We start from the raw sequence: 9938 nt of genomic DNA on the forward strand, positions 1-9938 counted from the left end.
TGACTTTACTCTATCTGTATTTATTTAAAGTGTGTTTCTTATAAAAAGCATATTGCAGTATTCTTGTTTTTAATCCACTTCCATGTTTTTGGATGAGATCATCACATTCAGTTATGTATTTTTCTTGATCCTATTTTCCCTCTCTTTGTCTTTCTCTCTTCTTTCACCCTGTCTCTCCTCAAAAGTGTTTAGTTTCAATTTCTCTGATGGACTCATGACTAAGAATGAGATCTAACTCAGTGACAGAGCTGATGGTATCTGAACACAGACTGAAGTACATTTTTTTTCTCTTGCTTTATTTTTCTTGAGGTTTATCTTTGTAGGGGGAGGGATAATTAGGTTTATTTTGACAAGACATTGCTAAAGTGAAAATAAATAAAATGTAAAAATATTTGGCTTCTTACTATTTCTTCCTCCAAACCTTTTCCCCTTCTATCAGCCTCTCTATTATTTCTTTCCCCATCTACTTCCCTGTGGGATGATATTGAATTCTATACTCCACTAAGTGTGTTTATTTTCCTTCTTTATCCAATGAGATCAAGGTTCAAGCATTGTATGCCAAAAGATAATTTCTTGAAAGCTGAATAGTAGGCTCTCCCCCCCCCCCACCATGATTTTTCTGTATTTCTCTTTTCATTTGAGTAATTCTACTTTTTAGGGTATGTATTTTCTGTGAATTTTTGTGCATATCCTGCCTTTTCTATTCCTTTACCAAGTTCTAGATCTTTCATGATTATCCTGCATAATTCTCATTTCCCCATTTTCTTTCTATTTTGATTTTTAAAAGATTTTTGAGTTGTTCCAGTTCACATTTTTCCTTGAGACTTCATATATAGTAATTTTAACTTTATTGTCTTCTGAGTTTATGTTTTGATCTTCCTTTTCAACATTGTAAATTTCCAAGGTCACATTAATTTTTTTCCTCATACATATAGACTATAGATTTTGTTTTTATAATTTTATATTTTAGTTTTTGATTCTGGACTTGAAGAAATACTCTCTCAAGCTTCAGGTTTTTGTACTATGGTTCTCAGAGCTAATTCTAGGGATCTATGTGTTATCAGTTTATGATCTAATATTGGTTACTTGGTTGTTCTTTGTTCTCAAACTGAAACAAAATGGCATTATTATTATTTTGGAGTCAAGGTACAATATATATCTCACACATGCCATGTATTTGTGATACATTGAAACATCTTTTCAAATGTTTTTGTAAATTTTTTGAGTGTGTTTCACTCAAGGTGGAATCTCTGCTTGCCATATTTGGCTGAACAATTTTGAACATATTTTTTAGTCCTTTTCTCACACCAGGAAATGAGCAGTGTGGTCTTTCAAAAGGTCTGACAGACACCAGGGGCAACCAAATCCACTTCTGCTTCAGACCAAGGAGATGTGACCATCTCTAACCTAGAGTACTTATGTGTGTGGTTGTGAGTATGTGTATTTTCATTTTCTGCTTCATCACTTGCTGTGATGTAAAGTCATTACAGAACTTTAAGATTGGATAAAATGATAAAATAATATGGGTATGCCTTTTGATTTACACATAAATTGGATTTAAGTGAGGCAGAGTTGCAAGAAATCATTGGCCTCAGTCTTTTATCAGAGTCCAAAGGCAAGACAAGTTCAAGACAACCACTTATGGGTCAGAACTCAGTGGGTTATCTTAATGTCTCCATTTGCTGACCAAGCACTAAGTACCCCCACAATACCTGTTTCAACAATATTCATGACTATTGAAACACATGGCTCTTGTCTGCCCATTTGTCTGCAGGAAGTTTACATGTGCTTGGAGTAGACACATCCCTAAGCCACTGAAGGGTTTAAGATCTCTTAACTTCATCCTGGTTTAGCCTATTTGCTTAGACAGTTTACAGGAGTGTGACCACTATTCGTGACTGAATGAAGCCACCAAAGATGGAAAGTAACCCTGAAAAGGGCTTAGCAGTTTTCACTCCAGGGACATTAGTCTTCACTGAATGTACTCCACACTCCATGATGTAAGGAAAAGTATGTTCACTGCTTTCTTACTCTGTGGTCTGCTCTACGAGTGACCCACAAGCTTCCTTTTTAACTCTTTAACTGTGACAAGGATTCCCTGTCCTCACGGTCACACAATCTAGTGTTCAACAACTCATTTGATCAATGTAACATGGTCCTGTGGTTAGTAGTAGCAGAGACCCCCTGTAATTTCCTGCTGATAAATTACTTATTTTCTTACTGACTATGGCATGAGAGTCCTGGGAGTTTCTACTGCTGATTCAGTTGTCCACAAAGCCTGCACTGGTCTATTGGAGCATTGGCTACTGTTGACTTCTTCAAGGGCAGAGTATGGCTCTCTGGTAGCTTTCTCCTGGCTTTCTTGGGTCACTGCATTGGAATGTGTTCCTCTTTCACTTTAATGAAACCGATCTTTCCCTGTTACCTTTCCAAGTTGTCTTAGGATGGTAAATTGTTTCATCAAGTCCTTTAGTTGGTTCTGCTGATTCCTGGATTCATTTTGATACATTATTTAAAAGTTATTTGAAGGAAAATTTAGAAGAGATCAGGCAAGTTCTTCTCTTCTTCCTCCATATTCACTCTCTCTTTTTAGACTAGAAAATTTTGAGGAAAACTTTTTTTTTTTCTGAGGTTACCCTCAGGTTATGACTTCTATACTGAATAATACTTCTGGACATCTGTACTTTAAGATAGTCTTATTATTTATTTGGATAGGATCAAAGAAATTCAAGAATATGTGTTAGATTTTTTTCCACAAGAGCAAACTGTAAACCTTGATATCTAAATGAATCCATATGATCTGCTTAAAGGCAGTTATTTTTATCTCTCCCAAACACAGAGACAGGATCATATGTACTATTATCAGTCCAAAACATGCCTTGGGATTGAACCTTTAACTTTCCTTTGTTGTAATATAATTCAATAAAATTGATTTCATTAAGCAGAAAAATTGTATTTAGTACTTGGAGAAAGTCAAAGTTTGGATAAGGTACAATTCCTTGTTTCACAGAGCTAATGTTTATAAGAGGAATATGTTATGTATAGGAAATGACTTTTAATAAAAATAATACATCTCTGGTTCTGGTTCTTCTGGAAAAACACTGTATATAACCACATTTGCCTTGCAAAATCCTGAAAAAAATACACTGTATACCCTAATAGCAACATGGGAGTAATGATTAACCTTGAAGGACTCACTGATTCCATCAGTGCAACAACTGGGAGCAATCTTGGGCTGTCTGCAAAGGAGAGTGCCATCTGTATCCAGATATGGAGATGTGGAGTTTGAACAAAGTTCAAGGATTATTCCCTTTAATTTAGAAGAAAAAGGTTATATTATTGTCTGATCTGGTTACCTCTTAGAATTCTTGTCTCTTCTCTAAGGATATGACTTCTCTCTCATCACACCCAATTTGGATCAAGGTACAACATGGAAACAAAGTAAAGACTGACAGATTGCTTTCCATGGGGGGTGGGTGTGGGTGGGTGAGGGAAGTAAGATGGGGGAAAATTGTAAAACTCCAATAATATCTTTAATAAAAATTAATTTAAAAAACCAATACATCTCAAATACATTAGAGGAGTAATCACAATGCTATATAAGTTCAAAAGGAATAAAAACCATATTATATAAATTAGTTTCAGGTAGGGAGTACATGGGAAAAAGTGGAAGGGATTTCCAGGGACAGAAAAAAAAGATGATCAAAAGCAAAAAAAAAGAGGAGGAAAGTGAAGACATAGGGATACTTCTAATTTTATGTACATTCGACTATGTAGAAGATAACCATATGTGATCATGTTAGAAAGACCAGGTGGCAGCAGATTGTGACATATTTTGAGAAGGCAGGCTAAGGAATAAGACCTTTATTTAGTAGACAATAGGAATCCAGTGGAGTTTTTTTTTTTTTTTTTTTAGCAAAGATATATGTAAAAACAATAGGTCTAGGATCATGTAGAGGATAGATTGAAGGGAGAGAAAGTAGAATTGAATGGACTGTTTTGAGGTAATTAAAAAAATCTAAGTGGGAGTAATGATGAGTATTATTAGAGGATAAGGGTGTTATTAGAAATGTAAGGCCAATAAACTGCATTTATTTGGGGACTGGGGTGGGGAGAGGGGATGGGAAACCAGCTCTTAAAGAGGAAAACATGTAGAGGAGGGCAGACAAAATGGTGAAGAGGCCTTAGAATCACACAATATATGGATTCATTGAAGTCATTGACATCAATTAAGTTGGAAACGAGAACTCTTTCATGGGACATAAAAATCATTTTCAATTTCTCAAAGTACTCTATGGACACAGGACTAAATGCTTTGTTTTCTCAGAAGTTAGAACTTGGTGCAAACAGAAGTAAAAAAGGATAAAATTTAACTTTGATGCATAAATAAGTTTCTTAAATTTCAACTAAAGCATAAATGTAAAAATGAAATTGTTACCTTGGGGAAAAGTAAGCTAATAAGTAATTAGGAAAAGGGTAAAGCAAAAATTGCTTAAATGACAATGATACTATTAATTGGCACAAGAAAATCTGAAGGCCTCCTGCTCTAATCAGAAGTATCCTGCTTATACATTGTTAAAAATGCAAATAATCATACTTTTCTTATATCTTATATATTCCCTATCTACTATGATCTACTACACCAAACTTCTTTCATTGAATTAAACAGCTTTCCTCTTTTTTCTACATATTGTCTCAATAATGTTATCAGCTCCTATAGATAAAACTATCATCTGTCTCTAGTTAACTCTAAAATTTACTTATCAAACTCATCTATTTTCTGAGCTTCATTCTAACATCTTCTATTACCTGCTTAAAATCTTTATCTAAGTGTCTAATAAACCTATCATATTCAATATGCCCCAAACCGAAGGAGTCATTCACCCCTTATACCTTTCCCTCATCCTAACTTTTGTATTTCTCTTAAAGGTATCATCATTCGTTCACTTACTCAGTGTGGAAAACTAGGAATTAGCTAAGGTTCTTCTCTCTCTTATTACCCCTGCCATAGTCATTTACATGCAATTTTTTTTAAATTCTATATTCAAAACATTGAGCATCTCTCTATGCACAGTACAATCATCCTAGTACAAACTTTTATCTAATCTCATCTGAACTATTTCAAATATCTCCTTCTTCTGCAACAAAACCATCAGTTAATTTATCATTTCTAAATCATCAATCTGCTCAGGAAACTTCAGTGATTCCCTTTTGACTTTAGAATGAAGCATAACTCTTATAATTGATGTTTATATACAGCACAATATGACTCAAGCGTGGCTGATCACATCTTACTTCTTCCCATATGCTCAAAATTACAGGCGCACTGATCTGCTCACTAAAACCTATGCATGACATCTATCCCTCACATCTGTGCCTCATACCTGGAATCATCTCCCTTCAAACCCTTTTAGCTTGTAGCTCTCATCACCTTCAAAGTTCAGCTCAAGTGCTACCTCATTCATAGGAATTTTCTCAATTCATAAAGTCATTAGTATGTTTCCAATCACCAAGTGTTTACTTTCTACAGATCTATTTACTTATCTGTAGCAAATAAGATCAGGGTAGTTAAGGACTTTTGTTTGTTTTTACCTTTCTTTTTAACATTCTATATAATACTTGAAAAATAGGAAGGTGTTATTAAATAGTTACTGGCCACTTAATTAATCCATGACAAAGATGAGTAATCTTTCTTCTGCAGGGCAGAAGAGGCCTCTCTTCTTTAGGATAAACAAGCACCATTAACTGCTTCTGATGTGTCATTGTCCCAAACATGCACCTTCCTAAAACCTTCCATCCAGAAGTCAGTAGAATTACCCATTTATATATGATCTAGTCTGGGAAAAGAAGAAAGGGATCACTTGTCCTCTTGATCTCACCATCATTCTTTCAATTTGATTTCTTTTGAAGAAGTGACTTGTCTTTTTCCTCGACCATTCTAAACCAATTACATTACCAACCTGATTGCTTCTTTTTAACCAGTCTCCTTGTTATCATTCTTTTTTATCTATATATTATCTAATTTGAAACTCTCAATAGCTTAGATTTTTATCATTCTCATTAATATCAGTCAATTATTACCAGTATGAGAGAGTAAAATATTACATTTCAAGCATTTGAATTTAAATCTAGGAAATCAATAAATGATATAAATAAAATTAGATTTATTGTTTATTTTTGATTATATGGAATTTTAAAAAAAGTAATGGGAATATTTTGATAATAATTTGATTTTGAAATTGTTTCCTGAATTTGTAAACAGTCGATTATTATAACTGCAAAAACACTCGGAAGCACAAAGTACATTTTTATTTTTTATACTTTTTAAAGAAGAAGATATTGAGGGGCATTATAGTAATTAATTTGTCCATTGTAACAGAGTATAAAAAATGGAATTTGCATGACATTCTTTGCTTCTCCTGTTGAAGAAGAGAAATATAAGTATTATGGAATGAAAATGATATGAATAATCTTGAGGAGAATAACCAGATGGGGGTTAAGCTTTCTAAAATCACACTACTTAACATACTCTATTATAGGACAATTGAACTGTTCTTCATTCTTCTTTCTCATTTTGTCTTTTTGCCCTCCTTTCCTTTGTTCATTTTATTTCTGGAGTGAACTTCCCAATTCAATTTGCATTTTATATGCCCCTTCCTTCAAGACTCAACCCATATTTAACCTACTCAAATCTTTTCTTGATTTTCCCCCAGCTGAAACTGCAGAATTTTTACAGCACTTCACATGGACCTATTAAAAGCATTTATATTATAGTGATTTTTATAACTATTTATATTTTAGTTCATTCACATTTAGCTAATAAATTCACTGATAGAAGGTTTTACACTGCATTCACTAATTCATTCATTCATTTATTTGTCTATCTATCAATTCATTTATTTCTATTCTCATGTTAGAAGGTACATTATAGTAAGCACTCAATTTAGATGTGATTGGATAAAATTGAATTTATTCAGGGGATGATAAAGCTGTTAATAGAGATGAGCAGGTTACGTAGGATTGTTTATTTTTCTTAAACAATCAGTATTTTAAAATCCAATAAACAAACAAAACCAATAACCATAATTTGTTAGATGCTATGTCTGATCTTAATGGTTTGATTCATGATATATTTCCATATGTTATGGGAATTTTACCTTTATATTTACTTTCCTTTAATCTACTTCTTTTCTGCACATTTTTTCAGCACATAATTCTGTGCATGTCAGCTTACCAATACAACTCTCCGATTAATAGACTAAACTATTTATCAAATGAAAAAGAAAAAAAGATACTGTAATCTATTTGTGTCTCTGCAGGACCTCCAAGTGAATCAGTATCCTACTGGACTCCCACAGAGCAGGTTACACTCTGTGATAAACATTAACATACGCATCTATAGGGCAGATGCCCAAACCCAATGGTAAAGTTTCATCCTTTTTCCTTTTTGCTGCTAGGCATCCCAGGTTTAGAATCTATGCACATCTGGATTGATTTCCCTTTCTGCATAGTATATTTGATTGCACTGGTGAGGAATATCACCATACTATTTGTGATCCTAACTCAGAGGTGTCTTCATCTGCATGCTGGCCACTACTGATCTGGGCTTTTCAATGGCCACTATCCCTAAAATGCTGAGCATCTTCAACTTGAGAGAGATGATTTTGGGGACTTGCCTAAAAAGACATTCTTCATTCATAATTTTATTGTCATGGAATCAGCTGTACTCCTGGCCATGGCCCAACCCACTTCGTTATAGTATCATTCTCACAGAAAAGAGTAGTGACAGCAATTGGCCTTGGAAGTCTGCTGAGGTCTTTCCTTTCAGTGATTCCCTTTGTGTTCCTGATCCCGTGTCTGCCTTTCTTCCCTGTACCTACTGTGAGCACATGGGTCTGGCCAGCCTGGCTTGTACAAGCATCAAGGTCAGCATTATCTATGGTCTGGGTGCCATTTCTCTCTTCATATTTGACATCATAGCCATTGCTCTCTCTTATGTTCAGATCCTGAAAGCTGTCTTTCATCTTCCCTACCTGGATGCTAGCCCCAAAGTTCTAAGTACCCTTGGCTCACATGTGCGGGTCATCTTGGCCTTCTGTACCCCAGCCCTCTCCTCCTTCATGACCCATCTCTTTGACCAGAATGTTTCCTGTAACATCCACATCCTCTCTGCCAATCTGTATGTTGTGATTCCACCAATGATCAACACAGTTATCTATGATGTCAGGACCAAGCAAATCTGGGAATAGGTGCCAAAGATATTCTCACAAAAGCAAAACTCAGAATGGGATATCCTGATTGAGTCTTTATGTGGTTCCAAAGATTTTGTTGGGTCTTGAATGAAGATACTTGTTTGGAATATATTCCAGGCTCTTCTGATGATCTCATATGGATTTTCATCTTTAGGTTCTCCTAGGTCATGGACATAAGCTTCTCTGTTGAAACATGACAATTGTAACTTCTTTGTGTTTAGTACCTGAATTTTGGGGCTCAGACTTGGGATACAGCTTCTACTTGGTCCCATTTTTTTTCATATTCATTCCTCATTAACAATAATATAATAAGCAGAATTTCATTCTTAGTATATTAAATGATTTTCTAGAAGATGAAAAAGTTACAAGACATAATGTAACTTAGAAATTAAGATATACTATTTATGAATAGAGCAATCATAAGTATATAAACAAGATGAATATTTTTGTACATCTTTTTTTTCCTCATTCTTTGAGACAACAGTTAAGTGATTAGAACTTTAGTTTAGGACTCAAAATACCTAGATTCAGGTTCTCACTTTCAATATTTACTGACTATGTGAACCTGGACTCAACATTTAATTTAATTCTTTCTCATTTTCATCATCTGTAAAATGATGACACCTTTACCATCTACCTTTCTGGGTTATTGTGAGGAAGATGTCGTTTAAAACTCAATGTATTATAGAAATGTAAGCTGCTGTAAACCAATAAATCAATGGGTTTTTTTTTAAAGTATTTATTACATTCTAGGCACTGGAGATACAAAAAGATACTAAAGCAATCCTTACTGGCAAGAAGGCAATTTTTATAAGGGGAGACAATAAGTGCAAATATAAATAAATACATAAGAAATTTGGAGAGAATAAGAATAGAATAAAAACTTAGCACTATACCTGGCACATACTAAGCTTTGCATAAATCCTTTCTTTCTTTCTTATTTTTTCCTTTCTTCCTTCTTTCTTCCCTTCCTCCATTCTTTCCTTTTCTCATCTTTTCCCCTTTACTCCTTCCCTTCTTATTCTTTCCTTTCTCTTTTCCTCATTTCCTCCCCTTTTTCTTCTCTCCTCTCTTTATACTCCTTTTCCCCTTCATTCCTTCCATACTGCTTTCCTTGACTGCCCTCTAAAGATAGATCCTTTATGGTTAACTAAGTAGGGAAAAGAGTTAAATGAGGTTTGATAAAAATATATTTTTTAGTTCAATGCAGTATTGTGTTCTCTCTCTATCCCATAGGTGACTGGGATGAATAAAGTCTTCTCATGTTTCACTATATTCTAAATATTTATTATTTCATATGGTGTGGTATCATTCTAATATTTTCATAAGCCATAATATGTGTAGATATTGCCCACTGAATGAATATAGATTTGATCTTCATCTCTTTATGCTATGAATATGGGAAGAGATTGCAAAGAGAAAGTAGATAAGGATTCATACTGTCTTTCTTTGACCCTGAGAGTTCTCTCATCCTCTTTCTCTTTTACTTTTGTTCCTCTTTTGGGCACTATATTGATATCTTTTCTGTTAGTCTTCAATTATCAATAATTGTTGATATTTAAATCTTCTCCTTACCTAACATTATTGTTCACATTTATTCTCTCACTGATACTGAATGGGTTTCTTAGAGAGGAACAGAGAGTTAATAAAAAAAATTATTTAGATTTCAATACTCTGTGCTCAATA

At 34.2% G+C, this 9938-nt stretch overlaps 1 pseudogene; it reads left to right on the plus strand.

Moving 5' to 3' along the window:
* The first annotated feature begins 7420 nt into the window (after positions 1-7420).
* LOC141507656 (olfactory receptor 52E2-like) lies at positions 7421-8249 on the plus strand (annotated as a pseudogene).
* The last annotated feature ends 1689 nt before the right edge of the window (positions 8250-9938 follow it).

The sequence above is a fragment of the Macrotis lagotis genome, chromosome 1 (genome assembly GCF_037893015.1).
Source record: "Macrotis lagotis isolate mMagLag1 chromosome 1, bilby.v1.9.chrom.fasta, whole genome shotgun sequence".
NCBI lineage: Eukaryota > Metazoa > Chordata > Mammalia > Peramelemorphia > Peramelidae > Macrotis > Macrotis lagotis.